A 21,600-nucleotide genomic window follows, 5' to 3' on the forward strand; every position below is an offset into this window, starting at 1 on the left:
GATTTTTGGCATTACTGCCTGAAGAAGCGGATCACAGTGACGGTGGAGTACCTTCCGGGTCAGCAGAATTTGGTGGCGGACTTGAACTCTCATCACCTCAAGGACTACAGCGATTGGCGTCTGGATCCGTCAGTTTTTCACTCACTGATGGCACGTTGGGGTCCTTGCAAGGTGGACCTGTTCACGTCCAGGTTGAACGCTCAGCTTCCCCGGTATTTCAGTTGGATACCAGACCTGGGAGCAGAGGCGGTGGACGCATTTCTATAGGATTGGTCAAAGTTTCAAGGCTATGCTTTCCCTCTGTTCCTTTGGATTCCAAAGGTAGCAGTTCCGGAGGCAGAAGGCGTCTCTGGTACTAGTTACACCTGTATGGAAGGCACAGGGTTGGTTTTCTACCCTGTTGGAGCTGTTGTGGCTGGCTCCTTTGAAGTTACCAGTGTCACCAGGAATCCTTCGGGACCAGTCGGGTTGCGAATACCCTCTTTTGCTACAGGGGACCCTCAACCTCATGGCTTGGAGTATTTCAGGGGACGTTGGCAAGACGTGCAACTTTCACAAGACACTAAAGACCTTATCAAGCTATCCTGGGCACTAGGCACAATTAAGAGGTATAGATCGGCCTGGAATCGATGGTCCCATTGGTGTCTGGAACGACAGGTGGATCCCATGGGGGCACCCGTCACTCTCATAGTCAACTTTCTGGCAGAACTTTATAGGTCAGGATTAGCTTATTATACAATTAACTCGTTCAGATCAGCCATTTCGGCAGGGCACAACCAAGTCAACAGTTTACCAGTGGGTGAGCACCCCTGGGTAAGCAAACTTCTCAAAGCTGTTAGATTGTCTAGACTGCCTGCCCCCAGATATTCAGCATTGTGGGATGTTAATAGTTTTACATTTTCTTTCATCCTGGCAGGAGAACTGTTTTCTTTCCAGAAAGGAGATTTCAGCAAAATTGTCTATTTTACTATGCCTAGTTTCCTGCAAAAGGGTTTGGGATGTCTGGGCTTTGGACTTATCGACGAGAGTTTTTACCCCAAGGGAGTAACGTTTACGACCTCGAGAAGGACTAAAACAAGTACCAGGTCAGTATCTTATCCTAGTTTTGAGTCCCACCCCAAGCTATGTGTGGTAAGGTGTCTTAAAGCATATGAGGAAATGACGGAGGAGAGCAGGCCTCCAGGTGAGAGGCAAGTATTGATCACCATTAAGAAACCATTTAGAGCGGTTTGTATGCCCACGATTGCTAGGTGGGTTAGATGGATTATGACAGAAGCAGGCATTGATGTACGAGTTTTTGGTGCACATTCTACCAGAGGTGCGATGGCCTCTAAAGCTGTTCAGGTAGGTGTTAGATTGGAGGATATCATGAATGAGGCTGACTGGTCTTCAGAAACAGTTTTTAAGAAATTCTATTTTAAACCAATACATCAAGCCCCATCTTTGGTGGTAAGTAAGCTTTGAACTTGCATAATCCTTGCCTCCGGCCCTGACATAGAATGAACAATTTCCTAGCTATCATGAAGGAAACTTTCAATTCTATTAAGGGGGAGTGTTTTTCATCAAATTTGAGGATTGCTTATTTCACAGGTGTATGTATCTTTCTTTCATTCTACGACATACTGTGATGGTTTTTTTCAACAGATTGAGATACTATGAAGATACTTATGACTAAGTGGCTGTATTCAAGTATATTTATATATGGAATAATCAATGGTTTGTTCTTGGTTATTCCAAGTTGCACTTTGGTTGACATTTGTAGGTTAGCATGTGGGTATGCGTACCTCTATAGTGGACGATGGATCTCTCACATCTTATTTTACAGGAGATGGAAAGTCGAATTGAGGCTGCTAGAACTTAACTTTCTACAGTGAAGAAGAGGAAGGACGACAGTGGTTTGACAGTTATATGGTTATCGGACATGGACAGGATTGGTAATCAGTTTCCAGATGTTTTTTTTCTATTGTTGAACTTTGAAATTGCTGTAGTAATAAAAGTGAAGAAAGGGATGGATAATCCTCGCCTCCGTGTCCTTAACAGAATTGAAAGTTTCCTTCACAATAGCTAGGACATTTTTCATTGACTGCCACACTGGCATTTCATAACTCCACCCCTCGTGACTGCATCCTTTTTTCTCTGTCACACGCTGACCCCAATTTATGGGTTCCAGCGGTATTTTTCAATTCCAGGGCTGATTCTTGCATATATATTTACTCGCCTATAAATATAGTTCATATTCCAAAGGGGATAATTTACTGGCATGTGCTAGTTTTAAATGTTTTTTTTAACCCACCAAGAAAGTAAAATGCAGTCCGGTAAAACGCAGGTCAGCCTGTTAAAAATGGAATATTCTGCGCCACCTCCCTGGTCCTACTCCCACACTTGAAGCCTCGCAAGACCCTCTTTTTCTATGCTGCCCCACAAATGAGAGATTTACATGTGCCCCTCCAACACCGCATTCCACTTTAACCCCTACTGTGCCCTGGACAAGGTGATCTCGTCCAGGGTACCGGTTCCCGGGTGCCTTGGAGCGTTCCCCCCCTGTGCTCCCCACCCACCCCCCCAAGCCAGGGATGGAAGGGGAAGCCCTTCCCCTTCCACTGTCGACCCCCCCATCCAGCCCTGTGACGTTGGCGCGCGATCGCGCGCTGATTTGTCACAGTGCCTTCTCCCTTCGCGCGATCGAAAGAGAAATGCTTTGCATTTCTCTTTCGATCACGTGGGGGAGGCCCAGAGAGGCTTCAAAGAGAAGGAAATGTATTTCCTTCCCTTTGAGGTCTCTCTGAGCGTTTCAAAAGCCTGATTGCTTGCAATCCGGCTTTTGAAACGCCCACTAGACACCAGGGATTTTTTTTTTGTGTTGAAATTGTCATAAGGGAGCGACCCCTTGGGCAAGGGTCGCTCCCAATGGGGGGCATTTTTTTGGAAGGCCTTTTCTGCCCCCGGGGGGGCAGAAACCTCTAGGCACCAGGGATCATTTTTTTTTTTTCTTTTTTTTTTTGTCGAGGTGGGGAGCGACCCCTTAGGCAAGTGTCGCTCCCCTAGGGGGCAAATTATATTTAGGCCGATTGGCCTATTTTTATGAGGCCAATCTGCCCCCAAGGGGGACAGAAACCACTAGACACCAGGGAGTTTTGTTTTTTTACGTGATTTTCACGCAAGGGGAGCGACCCCTTAGGCAAGGGTCGCTCCCCTGGGGGGGAAATTTATTTTATGCCATTTCTGCCCCCCTGGGGGGCAGATCAGCCTATTTTTATTAGGCCGATCTACCCCCAAGGGGGGCAGAAACCACTAGGCACCGGGGCTTTTTTTGTTTTTTTGTTTTACAGATGGGGAGCGACCCTTTGGACTAGGGTCGCTCCCCTGGAGGGGAAAATTGTATTTAGGCCATTTCTGCCCCCTTTGGGGGCAGATCGGCCGATTTTTGCTACGCCAATCTGCCCCCAAGGGGGACAGAAACCACTAGGCACCGGGGATTTTTTTTTTTTGTGCCTATGTCACGCAGGGGGAGCGACCCCGTAGGCAAGGGTCGCTCCCGGGAGGGGGGGAGCAAATTTATTGTAGGCCATTTCTCTAGGTGCCAGGGCAAATTTGTTTTTTTTTTTTTTGTTTTTTTTAGAGATGGGGAGCGACCCATTAGGCAAGGGTCGCTCCCCTGGGGGGGGGGGCAAATTATATTTGGACCATTTCTGCCCCCCTTGGGGATCGGCCGATTTTAGGTCAATTTTCCCCCAAGGGGGCAGAAACCACTAGGCACCGGGGATTTTTTTTTGCGCCAATGTCACGCAATGGGAGCGACCCCATAGGAAAGGGTCGCTCCCGGGGAGGGTTTGGTGGGGTGGGGAGGCAAATTTATTTTAGGCCATTTCTGCCCCCCCTGGGGCCGGCTGAGCTAGAGGCCAAAATCCACAGGTAGGCACTTTGCAAAAAACACCTCTGTTTTCTGTGAAAAAATGTGATGTGTCCATGTTGTGTTTTGGGCCATTTCCTTTCGTGGGCGCTAGGCCTACCCACACAAGTGAGGTACCAATTTTTATCGGGAGACTAGGGGGAACGCTGGGTGGAAGGAAATTTGTGGCTCCTCTCAGATTCCAGAACTTTCTGTCACCGAAATGAGAGGAAAAAGTGTTTGTTTGGCCAAATTTTGATGTTTGCAAAGGATTCTGGGTAACAGAACCTGGTCAGAGCCCCACAAGTCACCCCATCTTGGATTCCCCTGGGTTTCTAGTTTTCAAAAATGCGCTGGTTTGATAGGTTTCTCCAGGTGCCGGCTGAGCTAGAGCCCAAAATCCACAGGTAGGCACTGTTTTCTATGAAAAAATGTGATGTGTCCACGTTGTGTTTTGGGCCATTTCCTTTCGTGGGCGCTAGGCCTACCCACACAAGTGAGGTACCAATTTTTATCGGGAGACTAGGGGGAACGCTGGGTGGAAGGAAATGTGTGGCTCCTCTCAGATTCCACAACTTTCTGTCACCGAAATGAGAGGAAAAAGTGTTTGTTTGGCCAAATTTTGATGTTTGCAAAGGATTCTGGGTAACAGAACCTGGTCAGAGCCCCACAAGTCACCCCATCTTGGATTCCCCTGGGTTTCTAGTTTTCAAAAATGCGCTGGTTTGATAGGTTTCTCCAGGTGCCGGCTGAGCTAGAGCCCAAAATCCACAGGTAGGCACTGTTTTCTATGAAAAAATGTGATGTGTCCACGTTGTGTTTTGGGCCATTTCCTTTTGTGGGCGCTAGGCCTACCCACACAAGTGAGGTACCATTTTTATCGGGGGACTTGGGGGAATGCTGGGTGGAAGGAAATTTGTGGCTCCTCTCAGATTCCACAACTTTCTGTCACCGAAATGAGTGGAAAACTTGTTTTTTTAGCCAGATTTTGAGGTTTGCAAAGGATTCTGGGTAACAGAACCTGGTTAGAGGCCCACAAGTCACCCCATCTTGGATTCCCCTAGGTCTCTAGTTTTCAAAAATGCACAGGTTTGGTAGGTTTCCCTAGGTGCCGGCTGAGCTAGAGGCCAAAATCTACAGGTAGGCACTTTGCAAAAAACACCTCTGTTTTCTGTCAAAAATTGTGATGTGTCCACGTTGTGTTTTGGGGAATTTCCTGTCGCGGGCGCTAGGCCTACCCACACAAGTGAGGTATCATTTTTATCGGGAGACTTGGCGGAACGCTGGGTGGAAGGAAATTTGTGGCTCCTCTCAGATTCCAGAACTTTCTGTCACCGAAATGTGAGGAAAATGTGTTTTTTTAGCCAAATTTTGAGGTTTGCAAAGGATTCTGGGTAACAGAACCTGGTCAGAGTCCCACAAGTCACCCCATCTTGGATTCCCCTAGGTCTCTAGTTTTCACAAATGCACAGGTTTGGTAGGTTTCCCTAGGTGCCGGCTGAGCTAGAGGCCAAAATCTACAGGTAGGCACTTTGCAAAAAAACACCTCTGTTTTCTGTCAAAAAATGTGATGTGTCCATGTTGTGTTTTGGGGCATTTCCTGTCACGGGCGCTAGGCCTACCCACACAAGTGAGGTATCATTTTTATTGGGAGACTTAGGGGAACATAGAATAGCAAAACAAGTGTTTTTCCCCTTGTCTTTCCTTACATTTTTTCCTTCCAAATATAAGAGAGTGTGTAAAAAAGACGTCTATTTGAGAAATGCCCTGTAATTCACATGCTAGTATGGTCAACCCGGAATTCAGAGATGTGCAAATAACTACTGCTCCTCAAAACCTTATCTTGTGCCTATTTTGGAAATACAAAGGTTTTCTTGATAGCAATTTTTCACTCTTTACATTTCAGCAAATGAATTGCTGTATAACCGGTATAGAATGAAAACGCAATGCAGGGTGCAGCTCATTTATTGGCTCTGGGTACATAGGGTTCTTGATTAACCTACAAGCCCTATATATCCCCGCAACCAGAAGAGTCCAGCAGACGTAACAGTATATTGCTTTCAAAAATCTGACATTGCAGGAAAAAGTTACAGATTAAAACGTAGAGAAAAATTGCCGTTTTTGTCACCTCAATTTCAATATTTTTCTTTTTCAGTTGTTATTTTCTGTAGGAAACCCTTGTAGGATCTACACAAATGACCTCCTGCTGAATTCAGAATTTTGTCTACTTTTCAGAAATGTTTAGGTTTCTGGGACCCAGCATTGGTTTAAGGCCCATTTCTGTCACTGACTGGAAGGAGGCTGAAAGCACAAAAAATCGTATGTCCCAGTAAAATGCCAAATTTGTGTTGAAAAATTGGGTTTTCTGATTCAAGTCTGCCTGTTCCTGAAAGCTGGGAAGCTGGTGATTTTAGCACCGCAAACCCTTTGTTGATGCAATTTTCGGGGAAAAAAACCACAAGCCTTCTTCTGCAGCCACTTTTTCCAATTTAAAAAAAAAAAAGAATTTTTCACGGTATTTTGGCTAATTTGTTGGCCTCCTTCAGGGAAACTCACAAAGTCTGGGTACCTCTAGAATCCCTAGGATGTTGGAAAAAAAGGAAGCAAATTTGGCGTGGGTAGCTTATGTGGACAAAAAGTTATGAGGGCCTAAGCGTGAACTGCCCCAAATAGCCAAAAAAAGGCCTGGCACAGGAGGGGGGAAAGGCCTGGCAGCGAAGGGGTTAAGATTCCCACGCCCAAACATATCAAAATAATTACTCAAGTCCCTGTCCGCCTGTGTGCACCCACCCTCTTTTCCGTGACTGCTTCCTATTCGATGCTGCTACAGCTTTCTCTCGTGTCTTCTGAGTATCTGCGCCACTCACGTGACTGACGTAAGGCAACGTCGTTGCTAAGGGCGGCTTCTATTATTACAGTTAGCCGTCCTTCACTCTTTTCCTCTATAAAACTCCTACATGAATTATATGTATCTAGTTCAAAACTGAATATGGTTTACCATTTTGTGACGTGAGCCTTCTGACAACATTTATTACGCATCGACCGCCTTTCTTTCTGATTATTAGCCTTTGAAATTCCTGATGAAAATAGGCATTTAAAACATACTCCCTGCGGTTTTGCCCATGAGGCTTAAGGACGCTGTTTTTTACATACATTTTTCTTAATAAAATGAATTAAAAAACACCTACGACTCCGCCGGGACTCGAACCCGGAACCTTTGAATGTCTTCAGCCTCTAGAAGTCCAATGCGCTATCCATTGCGCCACGGAGCCACCTGTTGGATTCGAATGGTATTTCCTATATGACTAACATAGAACAGGAGACCCCCCCCCCTCTCTCATCGTGTTTTCGATTAGCGATATAAACTTAACGACAAAAAGGTTTGTTCTTACAACGTTCAGATAAGCAAACTTTTCCTCATTTTCCTCATTCACGTTGAACGTGCCCATTCACAGCATTTGCGGCTTCGCTGAGTTTTTCTCAAACTAACAGAGTTTGTCACAGTTCTTACGTTTTATTGCTGCAGCTTATCTGTATAGCGCAAACCTGGCCGAAAAGCGACGGCTTATGCCACGGCTGCAGGGCCGGGCTGGAAAGCCATAGCATCCCTGACAAATTTTGTCATACCGGCCCCGTACGGTGCTTAGCGAGCCAGCGCAGCAAGTGAAACTCACGACTGCAAGATGGGTTGGGGTTCCCCCAAGAACATGTAGTACAGATACGGCAACCTAGTGCATTCTACAACACATTTTTCATTATGTATTCAATGGTATTAGCTTTTAAAACACAGTAAATAATGACCTGCCAGTACCTCTCAATGAAAATTATTACGTTTTCCTTGAGAAGTGCAGGTACTCTCAAAATAAAAATAGGCTGGTACTCAGTACCGGCCCATTTAAAGAACTGTTTACAGTGCACCAAGGTACAATAATGATTGTTCGGGCCCTTCTGTGATTCCCTCACTATCATCCTCCAACAGTGCCCCTCACCTCTCCATGGCCTTTCTCTCACATACATTTAATTTGCATTACAGCGATTCTCAAACCAGAGTAGGATGTTGAAAACACTATATCACACGCAATTACAGAGACAGTGAATCATACATATGTGAATCAGTGAATAGAAAATGTTACCTAAAACAAAAGGGAATACCAGGTGTAAGATTTACACAGCATTTGTACCAGTGTTTGGTCTGGAGAAGCAGAAACTCAGGATTCAAATCCTAACACTAGTTTGATTTACTAATAAGAATTAATTTCTGCCCAAAACAATGTTAGCAACATTAGGATAAAGAGAGGCTGGAGAAAAAACGTACCTTTCAAATCTGTACGATGCAGTTTGCATGTACCTCTTTGATGGCAGTTCATAACTCATTGAGCTATATTACGACTATAAACTATGAACTGCAAAGTCAGTAACCCAATCCACCGTAATTCCTATATCTGAAACTCAGGGCCGTATTTATACTCCGTTTGCGCCGAATTTGCGTCGTTTTTTTCGACGCAAATTCGACGCTAAACTAACGCCAACTAACGCCATATTTATACTATGGCGTTAGAGGCGAATAGCGCCAAAGTTCCCGGAATGTGCGTCATTTTTTAGCGTGAACCCCTTCCTTGCGTTAATGATATGCAAGGGAGGCGTTCCCGTCTAAAAAATGACTCCCAGGCCTTTACGTGGTATTTATACTCCCGGGCAAAAGTGACGCCCGGGAGTGGGCGTGGCTAAAAACGGCGCATTTGCGCCGCTTTTTAACGCCTGGGTCAGGCATGGCGTTAAGGGACAAGTGGGCTCAAAATGAGCCCAGAGTGCCCTCCCCTGCCCCCAGGGACCCCCCCTGCCACCCTTGCCCACCCCAGGAGGACACCCAAGGCTGGAGGGACCCACCCCAGGGACATTCAGGTAAGTTCAGGTAAGTTTTTTTTTTTTTTTTTTTAATAATATTTTGTGGCATAGGGGGGCCTGATTTGTGCCCCCCTACATGCCACTATGCCCAATGACCATGCCCAGGGGACAGAAGTCCCCTGGGCATGGCCATTGGGCAAGGGGGCATGACTCCTATCTTTACAATGATAGGAGTCATGTTGATGGGGGATGGGCGTCGTTAAAAAATGGCGCAAGTCGGGTTAAGACGATTTTTTCGACGTAACCTGACTTGCCCCATTTTAAGACGCCCATGCGCCATTTTCCCCCTACGCCGGCGCTGTCTGGTCTACGTGGTTTTTTCCCACGCAAACCAGGCAGCGCCGGTCTGATTGCGCCGTCTAACGCCATTCCATAAATACGGCGCCCGCATGGCGCTTCAGAATGGCGTTAGACGGCGCAAAACTTTTTGACGCTAAACTGCGTTAGCGCAGTTTAGCGTCAAAAAGTATAAATATGGGCCTCAATCTCTTCCAGCACTACAAAAAGATACAGGCAGTTCATGATATCACATTTTTAATCCATGCCTACTGAGGCCTCTTGTTCCTCAAGAACATCACCTTGGTAACGCAACCTCTGAGAGATCTCACGAAAGCAGCTGTACCGTGGGGGCCCGAACAAGCCACTGCCTTCCAAGCCACCAAGGATGCACTGTCGGACAACACAATTCTGAGGTATTTTGACCCCTCCAAAGACACCACCATGTCAGTAGACACCGGTCTGAGAGGGTTGGGAGCTGTGCTACTGGTACTGGACCCCAGTCACATATGCTAGTCGATCCCTCACCGACACCGAGCAATACTCACAAATAAAAAAGGAGGCCATTGCAATACACTGGGGATGCAAGCACTTCCACCTCTTTGTGTATGGACACCCATTCACAGTCCTGATGGATCACAAGCCCCTGATTCCCCTTTTTTGAGGAACTGCGTCAATGCCACCTCCTCGAATTGAGAAGTGGTTGCTCCAACTCCAGGAGTACAACTGCCAGGTTGAATACCGCCCAGTGTCCAACAATCTGTCAGACTACCTGTCATGTCATTCAAGAGCCACCACTGATGAAGAAGAAAACGAGGCACAAGAGACAGATGAATACTTGAGGCATGTGACAGAAAGATCTCGCCCGCTTCCAATCTCACATGACATGCTTCACCAAGCCACTCTGCAAGACTAATGCATCCAGAAAGCATTGACTGCCATCCCAGACAACCAATGGCATATCCTCAAACGGCAGTGGTCCCAACTTGATCCGATTGCCAGACACATCATGGAAAGCCTAACCCATATATGCGAAGAACTTATGGCTGACCCAGGAGGGTACCTCTCGTCAGGTCGTGTGAGTGGTGCCAAGCAACAAACAGTCCCAGCCCTCCAGCACTAGTGAACACCGAACGAGGACCGAAACTGCCATGGGAATTAGTAAGCCTCGATTTTGGGAGTCTCCCAGATGGCAGACACACACCCATACTTATGGATGACTACTCAAAGTATCCAGAAGTACAAATCATCTCTTCGCTAGCGGCCAGTGAAATAATACCCAAGATCAAGAAGATAGTGGCCACCCATGGCCTTATAAAGGAGCCTCTTACTTTGCTTCTCTGGGAATTGTTCACAAAAGGATCACCCCTCGCTGGCCCGAAGCGAATGGCGAGGTAGAGAGGGGGTGGCTCCTTCCTCTGTTTTTCTGTCTTTTGTGTTTGCTCCAATTTGAGGAGGAATGTAGCATTGCGCCCAGTGACGCAACTGGAGCGCGAGGCTACCAACTGAGTCGAGAGCGCAGTGAGGCAAAGTAATCCCCCTGCTCTTTGTGTGGACATAGTTTGGGTCCCAATGCCACATGGTTAAATCAATAAATGGTGGTGTGCCCGACACTACAAAAACCATCTCATACCTCCTCTTTTTCTTACTACACTATCTTGATGCAGCCTTTTTTTCTCGTGACCTTTGTTTGCTCTCTTAAATACTCTTTGAACTTTTCCGGCATTCTTCAATTGGTGTGGACTCCCTTACCCCTGTTTTCATAGCTTTTTGTTTTCTGTTCTCATTTCCTAAGCACAGTTTCTCCATTTGACTTCTTAAAGTCCACTTTCTTTGTATTTTGTCCCTTTATGTCGCTATCCCATTTTTTACTGCATATTTATAAACATGTTCTTGGAGTGATCCCACGTGTATCTATGCTTTATCACTGCACATCCTCAACTCCTACACCCTTGGGCCACATTCGACCTAAATATAATTGCACAAATAAAACTAGAGGCACCTAAGTATAATACAATCTTAGGTAGAACTGAGTGAGAAATCAAGCGTAGGGAGACATGAAAATAACTTAACCATGCAAGCAGCAAAGTATCAATTTACCAATACTAAACACTTCCCATATGGAGCGAATATGGGCACTAATGGGCGAGTTATAGCAATAGAGGGCCGTATTTATACTCCGTTTGCGCCGAATTTGCGTCGTTTTTTTCGACGCAAATTCGACGCTAAACTAACGCCAACTAACGCCATATTTATACTATGGCGTTAGAGGCGTATAGCGCCAAAGTTCCCGGAATGTGCGTGATTTTTTAGCGTGAACCCCTTCCTTGCGTTAATGATATGCAAGGGAGGCGTTCCCGTCTAAAAAATGACTCCCAGGCCTTTACGTGGTATTTATACTCCCGGGCAAAAGAGACACCCGGGAGTGGGCGTGGCTAAAAACGGCGCATTTGCGCCGCTTTTTAACGCCTGGGTCAGGCGTTAAGGGACAAGTGGGCTCAAAATGAGCCCAGAGTGCCCTCCCCTGCCCCCAGGGACCCCCCCTGCCACCCTTGCCCACCCCAGGAGGACACCCAAGGCTGGAGGGACCCACCCCAGGGACATTCAGGTAAGTTCAGGTAAGTATTATTATTTTTTTTTTTAATTATTTTTTTGGGCATAGGGGGGCCTGATTTGTGCCCCCCTACATGCCACTATGCCCAATGACCATGCCCAGGGGACAGAAGTCCCCTGGGCATGGCCATTGGGCAAGGGGGCATGACTCCTATCTTTACAATGATAGGAGTCATGTTGATGGGGGATGGGCGTCGTTAAAAAATGGCGCAAGTCGGGTTAAGACGATTTTTTTGCCTCAACCTGACTTGCCCCATTTTAAGACGCCCTAACGTCATTTTTGCCCAACGCCGGCGCTGCCTGGTCTACGTGGTTTTTTTCCACGCACACCAGGCAGCGCCGGTCTGCTTGCGCCGGCTAACGCCATTCCATAAATACGGCACCCGCATGGCGCTTCAGAATGGCGTTAGACGGCGCAAAATTTTTTGACGCTAAACTGCGTTAGCGCAGTTTAGCGTCAAAAAGTATAAATATGGGCCAGAATGTCCTGAATGCATCTAACTACAGAAAGCATCCGGTAGATATGACAGACACTGGCAAAACTGATTGGGCTAGATACAACTTAAACAGAAAGATGCCTAGAAACGGTGAAGCGGTGTATCAAACAAACCAACACAATCTAAACAAAAGAGCTCAACAAAAGCAAGTGTAAGCGATCAAAATTATCAAGTAAGCCTGACAATAAGAGACATTTTACCATCACCAGTGCTCTGTTCAGTTTGAGTGCCAAAAGACTCCCTTACCACCCCCTCCCCACCAAGATGGCTCATGGCACTCATATTTTACCTACCTGCATTGCTAGCACACACATGCAAACACAGAAATGCACAAATGCAGTTTGCAGATTTTAGCACATAAAAATCAGACCTAGACAATCTTAGGCACAATAATAAACTCATACTTTTTAGGAAGGCCAAGAATTTGAAGGAAAATACACACACCTCTTGAGAACGCACTACGAAATACCAAGGGGCATATCTATAATCCCGATGTGCCACCTTGCGCCATATTAGCGTAATTTGTTTTACGCTAATGTGGCCCAATGAGGCCAAAATTCTCACGCCATATTTACAAAGTGACCCGATGCATGCTTTGTGCCACTTTGTAACACTTTGCGCTACATTATGCCTGTGCCAGGCATAATGTATGTAAAGGGGGCATTCCGCCGTTAGGGGCGCGAAAACAATTTTACAGATTTCCTTGCATAATTTTTTATGAGATGTTTAACGCCTGCTCAGAGCAGGCCTTAAAAGGGGGCTTTCATTATTTATAATGGGCCCCTATACACTCTGCAGGAGCAGCACCAATATTTTGGGGCTACTGATAACGCATCCCGACCTAGGTAATTTACTTACTCTGGGACTCGTTTTAGGCCAATGAATCTTTTGACCCTGATTGGAGACACCTTAAGACGAGATAACTAATCAACATGTCAATCAATAGATCAATAACCTCACCAATATTCACAATAGCAAACTAATCAATTTAGTTAATGACATTAATAAGAATCGAAACACACCATGACCTTTCAGTCATGAATAACCACACGGAGTTCTAGTAAGATTTACAATATTTATTCCCTATTAATTACACTCTACTAGCAAGTTTATTAGTCTCAATACCAGAAAACACATCAGCAATGTCACAATATGGCAACTCGAATAAGATTTCATCAAAGCAAAGATCATAAACATTAGAACAAAGCACAACGTCAACATGGATTAACTTTAGCAGAGTATCATTAGCGCATTTATTCAACAAAGCATAGATTCAGTCATTTGTCTATTTGCGTCCGTTTAGTGAACTCCTTAACTAACCTCGAATTAGCATTAGCATGTTGGGCTTCATGCAAAACAATTTAACAACACAAATTTAGAAAACATCTGACTATGGTCTCTATCAAAAGAAGCAATTGGTACCTAGAAAGAAAAGGCAAACAGACAATTACAATTTCATTATCATATAGTTACCCTCCTTAATGGGTCAGCATAAAGAGTCAGTTTTCGTCCTCAGGACATCAGTTGATTCGCCATCAGCCAGGATAAGTAGCAAGGCTCAACAAGACAGGGCAATAAGGAACACTTCCCTCATAAGGAGGAAAAGTATGAATCGGGCAAGGCAAAGGTGAGGATGGTTTGAAGAGTCAAACAGCAAAGTCTTTAAGACAGAGTGACAAAGTGGCTAGGTAATAGCAAAGAATGGCACGTAATGGCTAATAATGGCTGATTTCTCCTTGTGGCACAGGGTTATATTACTCTTGCTGTACAGTCTCTTAGTTTCCAATTGGGTACATTTTGGTGCATTATTATCTCCAACCAATAATTGACTTGTCACCTCACTAGGATTTTCACTTTAGAACAGTCCTCACATAGTTTATTGGCTCCTGTAATTGACGTCTCCAAGGGGTAGAATGTCAGGTACAAACTTTTATTCTTGCGGTCTCAGTCAGTAGTCCCATTGTCTTTACCAGTTGAGGCGACCTTGTACCTGTTGCAAGTTTACACTGTTGCATTCAGCAAGAATGTCTCCTTGAGCAAATCGAGTCTCATGAGAAAGAATCTACTACGGTTACACACATCTTCTAGCTTCTGGAAAAGTACGGCTACATGTCCTTCAGCAAGTCAGCACATTGCACGTTAGAAAAACACATTTAATATGAGACCGGGCAGCTAGGACCCAAGTCATGCTAACTAAGGCCTAGTAATTAATTTAGCAAAATCGTAACATATAACTCTTAATACTAATACAGAACCACACATTAGTACATCAATAATCCATTATTAGTCAATTTCATTTATCATCTCATACATTGGTGGCCACTCCCCGTGGGCACATTTCACACACGTATATTAAAAGCACAGCGATACATTTTCTATGCGACATCATTATACATTAATTCACAAGCTTTTTCATGTTAATTTGTGATTATAAAGCTACACTCCAACACTACTCCTGCAGAGTACATCAATAGCGTCAATAAAAAGCATGCTATTGCCCTCTACTCTGCGCCATGGTGCGCCCAAGAACAACCCGGAAGCTTCTAGAAGCCTGAGGAAAACACCTAACAGCCCCTGGAGACCACATTAAATCATGGAGAAAGCAGTATTCAGAGAACATACAGCCTTTATGGGGCAGTGTTAAAGAACCATGTGCATACATTATGCCAAATACCTTTGTGGTAAGAAAAGGCTCAGTTTTGGTAAATTAATCAGTGCAAAATTCACTGACGCTGTTTATTTCAAACCAGTTTCTTTTGTTTAATCTATCTCTGTACACATTGAGGGTGGTTGCCCTTTACCACCTAATCTTTGGTAGTGCACAGTGGTGTAAAGCAGCATAATGAATATGAACACACAACTGTGAATGTTGCCAAATGACTCCATGCCGCTAGGGGCATCATGTTCCAGAAATGGGCTTTGCTGTAACAAACCAGTGCACTTCAAGAGAAGTAGTGTGGGGTTATCTCTGTTGAACAAATTCGACTAAACTATGAAATTGCAATGGTTTTCAGGAGGGAAACCTGAAGTGGAATGGATTGTCCCTAATAACATGAAGTCATGTGGTGACTTTATAGAGAAGTGAACAATGAAAGCTCAAACAACAAAAATTTGCAATGCAATAGGTCTCCCATTTGCTTGAGTTAGAGCTATTGGCATTGTAAATGTGTAACTGGCCTTTTCTTGCCATTTAAATTGGTCAACCCTGTTGCATAATTTGGTCCTCTGCCACATAATTCTAGTGGCCCTGCATATAACAAAAGCACTTCCATTTACCTTCTTCCTTTATCTGCAGCAAAACATGAAAATATTGCCATTATTTATTTTATTGTTTTATAATATTCTGGTTAGGGGACCTAGAGATGACCTAGACAGAAACAGCACGTTGCGCAGTAAGTTATGGGCAAAAATGTTTTATAAAAGGAATTGCCTGCAAAGCATTATGGGGCGACTTTTTGAGTGCAGCGAATATTGTAGTGTCTTGACTGTAATGCTCAGAACAGCCCTTAGAGAACACCTTAATAAAAATAGCATTTGTAAGAAATATAGGCTCTCATTACAACGTTGGCGGTCGGACGAGGCCGACCGCCAAGGTTGTACCGCCAGACGGCCGCCCATGCGGCCGGAAACCCGCCGGCCGCAGTTGGACATCCCCGCTGGGCCGCGGGGATGTCGGCCGTAACATTGCAGCCGGCTCCTAATGGAGCCGGCGGTAATGTGGCAGTTCGGTGGGTGCAGCAGCACCCGTCGCGCATTTCACTGTCTGGCAGGCAGACAGTGAAAATTGCGACGGGGCTGTGCCTGGGGACCCCTTCACTGCCCATGCTAAGTGCATGGGCAGTGCAGGAGCCCCCAGGGGCCCCGCAACTCCCATTCCCGCCAGCCTTTCCATGGCGGTCTCTACCGTCATGGATAGGCTGGCGGGAAGGGGAGTCAAAATCCCCAGGGCAGCGCTGTAAGCAGCGCTGCCCTGGCGGATTCAAACCACTGGTACAACCATGGTGGAAAACCACCGGTCCCAGCGGTGTGACGTGCCGCGGTCAAAATATGGCGAATTGACCGCCAGCCTGTTGGCAGTACGATCACCACTTCAACTGCCAGGGTTGTAATGAGGGCCATAATCATGTAACCATATAGTCAGCCCCTAGAGGCCATGACAACATGAAGACAGAATAGCAGAAAGTAATGTAGTGTAACCATTTATGTAGCCCCTAGAGAACGCAGTGCCTTACACATTTTGAGGCGTAGCAGGCCTACTGTAATACTATTACAAAGAAAGCCCTTAAAATACAAAGTACTCCCAGCTGTAAAACAAAAGCTCCAGCCATGAGAGAGCTTACAAAGACATTGAATGGTGGGAGACGTTACTATTTTGGGGTCCCCCCAACCTAAGGTGGGGACCCAGAGATGACCTAGACAGAAAGAGTGTGTCATGCTGAACATTTTGATGGTGGTCATATTGTCCTAGGACCACCACAGAGGTATGGGCAAAAATGTTTTGAAAAAGAAATGCCTGCACAGCATTATGGGGGGAGTTTCCCAGAGTGCAGTGAATATAGTAGTACCAGCTCCCTCGCTGTACCAGGAGAGCCGTGTTGAGGATTTCTGTGTTTTTTACTGTTGTAACTGCTCCAGTTTGTATAGTTGCAACTGCTAAATTTGTGGTAGTCATGTAGAGTGCTCCTGAGATCAAATTCGTGCTATATGAAACTTCACTGTTATGTAAAGAGTGCCTCCAATCATGTTTGCGGTATATGAAATTTCACATACTCCTGTAAAGCGTTTCTCCGACTGAGTTTGCGCTCTAGGAAGAAGAGGAAGAAACAACATAAGGGCATGCAGAGCGAAGCAGCGAGGCAAAAGAAAAAAATACTGTGCCACACGAAGGTATCTCGCTAATCGTGCAATAATCCATGTAACTGGGTCAGTCTGCAAGGTGTAACAAAGCAGCCTCAAGGCGGGACAAACGTAAAGCACTTCCCCACGAAATCAAGGGAATTTTGAAAGGCAGGCCCAGGAAAGAATGAAAGTGATAGTGTGTGAAATGGGTGTGGTTTAAGCGCACAGAACAGTTTACAACAGGTCGAAAAGAGCAGCACTTGCACGCTGCTATGCTCGACATAAAAAAGCAGTCTGTTATCAATGGCACAAAGAACGTGCAAACGTCATGATGCAGAAACAAATAACAGAGATTTTTCATTACCTTTTCTTTCAGGCCTGAGGCCTACAAAGTCTGACAAATCGCATTTTGTACTGTTCAAACAGCAAAGTATTAGCAAAGCAACAAAAAAATACAAGGGGAAAAATCACCTATTGTAATCATAGGCTAGCGGAATCCACAGGTGGGTATAATAATGACGACTCCAGGAAAGAATGCGCATCACATCATGCAGTTTAGCAAATTGGTAAACTGAAAGGATATAATGCTCATGAAATACAATTAAATCATATCTTTCAGTGTGTATGCCTGCTGTAATTCCGTCAATTGAAAAAAGCAAAGGTTAATGTGACGTTATAGTTAAGTGAAAATGTCAGTTATAACGTAACACTTTAAATTAAAAAAACACTGAAATTCATCAGTCATAATTTACTGTAGTAACCATAACGTCCACCTCCATCCACAGTGTTTTTAAAATTATGTAATTTAAAATGTAATCAGTGATGTTATCAATGATGTCACAGAACATGTCAGGAGTGATGTAGTATTACCATTCCCACCCCTGGCAGGCAGCCAACCTCCTGCCACGCATGACCAGGACCTACGGCAAACCCTCAAAAGGCAGCCAACCCAACACTGCGCACAGCCTTTGGCTGTGCAAAGCAGGGGTTGGCAACAGGTCCTGGTCTGCTGCTCCCTCTTTCCTGTGGGAGCAATCTGTCGTTCTGTTTACTTGCCAGCATTAGTGCAGGTAGGGAAACAGAACACAAGTCTGCTCCCAGCCGGTGGGAGCATTTTTAAAAATCCCACCCACTGGGAGCAGACTTTAGGGGTCATTACAACATTGGCGGTAAAAGGCGCTTACCACCGTGCAGAAGACCGCCAACACACCGCTGCGGCCGCGGAATTCCGACACGGTCATTATGACCCACAGCTTTGAATCCTCCAAAATCCAGACACCCACACAAGTCCGCCACACCAAAGGTCAGTGATAAACTGGCGATAACAAAACCGACACTGTCACGCCAACAGGAATACACCCACACTATCGTGACCCACGAATCCACGCAGCTGTCTTTCACCGGCTTCTGGAGTGCACCAGGCAGCAGGGCAGCCAGTGTAGCAAGGAGCCAGAGCACGGACAGTCCCCCACCTGTAAAGCATAAAAAGTTGGCCAGTGCCCGACGGGAGAGGGGAAAGAAATCAGCCACCAAAGCCGCTCCCTGGGGTACAGTTGGGAGTGTGGGGACAGCTGCACCACCATCCAAGGTGGGGAAGGGGCACAGTAAAACCGGCAAGTCTGGGAAGATCTGCACAGCGGACAAGACCGCCACCAGCCCCGCTGGCCAGGACACCGCCGCCACCATCCCCGTTGGCCAGGACACCGCCGCCACCAGCCCTGCTGGCCAGGACACCGCCACCACCAGCCCCGCTGCCCAGGACACCGCTGCCACCAGCCCCGCTGCCCAGGACCCCGCCGCCAGCAGAACCGCTGCCCAGGACACCGCCGCCAGCAGCACCGATGCCCAGGACACCGCCGCCACCAGCCCTGCTGGCCAGGACACCGCCGCCACCAGCCCCGCTGCCCAGGACACCGCTGCCACCAGCCCTGCCACCAGCAGAACCGCTGCCCAGGACACCGCCGCCAGCAGCACCGATGCCCAGGACACCGCCGCCAGCAGAACCTTTGCCCAGGACACCACCGCCAGCAGCACCGCTGCCCAGGACACCGCCTCCAGCAGCACCGCAGGCCAGTGAGCGCCAATGATTCCGACGCTACTGAGGCCGCCACAGGCAGGATGAAGCACTCTGGGCACAGAGCCCGCTCCAGAACCAGTGGAGAAAGACATCCACTACCTCTGTCCTTGGCAGGATGAAGCACTCTGGGCACAAAGCCCCCTCCAGAACCAGTGGAGAGATACACCCACTACCTCTGTCCTTGGCAGGATGAAGCACTCTGGGCACAAAGCCCCCTCCAGAACCAGTGGAGAGATACATCCACTACCTCAGTCCTTGGCAGGATGAAGCACTCTGGGCACAAAGCCCCCTCCAGAACCAGTGGAGAAAGACATCCACTACCTCAGTCCTTGGCAGGATGAAGCACTCTGGGCACAAAGCCCCCTCCAGAAGCCAGTGGAGACTGTTATCCACTTGAGAGACTGTGGCTTTGCACTCCCCAGGATTGAACAGTGGGCAAACCACCCACTGGAGAGACTTGAGAGACTGTGGCTTTGCACTCTCCAGGATTGAACAGTGGGCAACCCACCCACTGTAGAGACTTGAGAGACTGTGGCTTTGCACTCCCCAGGATTGAACAGTGGGCAAACCACCCACTGTAGAGACTTGAGAGACTGTGGCTTTGCACTCCCCAGAATTGAACAGTGGGCAAACCACCCACTGTAGAGACTTGAGAGACTGTGGCTTTGCACTCCCCAGGATTGAACAGTGGGCATGGAGCCCCCTCGTGGATCTGGCGTCGTGCACTCATCCGGCTGAGGTGCCCCCCCTTCCCTTCTCTCTGAGGTGCCTGTTTTATTTCTATCTGATGCCCCAGCAGTGTTCTCTCAGTCTTGTTCGGGTATTGAGTGTGGGCCTCGTGGTCCACGGACTATGATAGTGGAATACCTTGGACTTATATTCTTGGTGTATATATTTGTTTATAGTGTGAATATCTTTATATATGTATATATTTTTGATTACTGTATTTGAATATATTAGAATCATTCGACTCATTTCCTTTTGTCCTTGCATTCTTCCAGAGAGAGTTGGGCGGTGTAACTGTAATGTATCATGAAGTATTAGTGTGTGTGTTGTCGTGGATGAGGGTGGGGGTGGTGCGTATTGGGTGTGTGTGTCACTGTTTTTTCCCTCCCCCCTCCCCTGTGTCGTAGGTGCAGTACTCACCGTGGTCTTCGCCGCCGGCGTTCGTGCTCCTGGTAGAGGAGCAGGAAGATAAAGGCTGGAAGAATCTTAAGTTCCGGTTCCATGGCGTCCAGGTTCCTCGTGGGGTGTGTAGAGGTGAGCGTTTTCCCTTCGAAGTCCTATTTCCGCCGTGTTTTTGTTCGCGGTGAATCCTCCCCGGAAAAGGTGACGGATTGGACTGTTGTAATTCTGTGGGCGGTACATTGTCCTCCGCCTGTCTGTTGGCGGTTATCGCCGCGGTGTTTGTTTGTACCGCCTTGGCGGTCGGAGTGTTAAAGTGGCTGTCTATGTGGGCGGTTTCCGCCACAGTCGTAATTCCATTTTTTTTACCGCCGCTTTGACACCGACCGCCAGGGTTGTAATGACCACCTTTGTGTTTTCTTCCATTTGGAGGGACGTTTTGAAAATGATCCTGCCAGACGGGAGCACAAAGATGTTTCCCTGCCCATGCCAGTTGTTGGCAGGAAAACCACTGTGCCTTGGAAGTGGGCTCCCCAAGACACAGAAAGTGAGCTAGCCATAGGGGATGGGGTTTCCAATGCCATTAAAAGCACAGGTAGGGGGGCCGGGCAGCCCACTTCCCTTTAAAAAAAAACAAAAAAAAACAGTCACAGCCCTGGGGGATGGGGTCCCCAGGGCCTTTTAAAGGCTTGGAGAGGGAGGATGTGCTCCCCCACACCCTTAAAATATACTTTAGGCTTTGGGGGATGGGGTCTCCACAGCCAAATACGGCCCGGGAGGGGTGCTGCATGCCCTCTTCCCATAATAATTAAATTGTGCCCCACTGGGTTGGTAGTTGCAGCCGCAATCTGCTCGGGAGGGCCACGCTGTCCCTCAACCCTTCTTAAATTTCATAGGGCCACCCCGAGGCTTGGAAACAACTCAGGTAAGGTGACCATATATCCCCTTCCCCTTAAGTAAAAAATGCAGGAAATGGGCCACCATTTTTTTTCTGTGGTTTTCTTTTGTGATCAGGCAGAAGTCTTGAAGGATAGCCCAAAAAATATATATATATTTTTTTCCGACAGGGGGCTAAGTCCCTGAGTCCTGTAATGACAACCTGCAGCATTTTTCTCATGTTGCTAGCAGCCAGAGTGCTCACTCCTACAGGAGTCTGACTCTGGCGGTAGCCAGAATGCCCAAGGAGAAAAAAGCTCCTTGGGCTAATCACAACTCTCTATTTTTAAATTGCCACTCCTGCAAGACTCCTGCGAGCCTCTCAGGGACCCAACCATCTCGATATACAAATATTTTTTAACCTTAATTTCTCAAAAACTACATCAAAGCACAAAGCACAATCTGCGGACCAAGATCTAGCTTCCTGCCAAATTTGGTGTAAT

At 46.7% G+C, this 21,600-nt stretch overlaps 1 non-coding gene across 1 annotated transcript; it reads right to left on the reverse strand.

The window, feature by feature from the left end:
- Positions 1–7,076: 7,076 nt before the first annotated feature.
- On the reverse strand, positions 7,077–7,161 carry TRNAR-UCU (transfer RNA arginine (anticodon UCU)). Its single transcript is given in 2 exon segments — positions 7,077–7,112; positions 7,125–7,161. It is a non-coding gene; the product is annotated as a tRNA-Arg (tRNA).
- Positions 7,162–21,600: the final 14,439 nt, after the last annotated feature.

This window comes from Pleurodeles waltl, chromosome 4_2 (genome assembly GCF_031143425.1).
Source record: "Pleurodeles waltl isolate 20211129_DDA chromosome 4_2, aPleWal1.hap1.20221129, whole genome shotgun sequence".
Classification (NCBI taxonomy): domain Eukaryota; kingdom Metazoa; phylum Chordata; class Amphibia; order Caudata; family Salamandridae; genus Pleurodeles; species Pleurodeles waltl.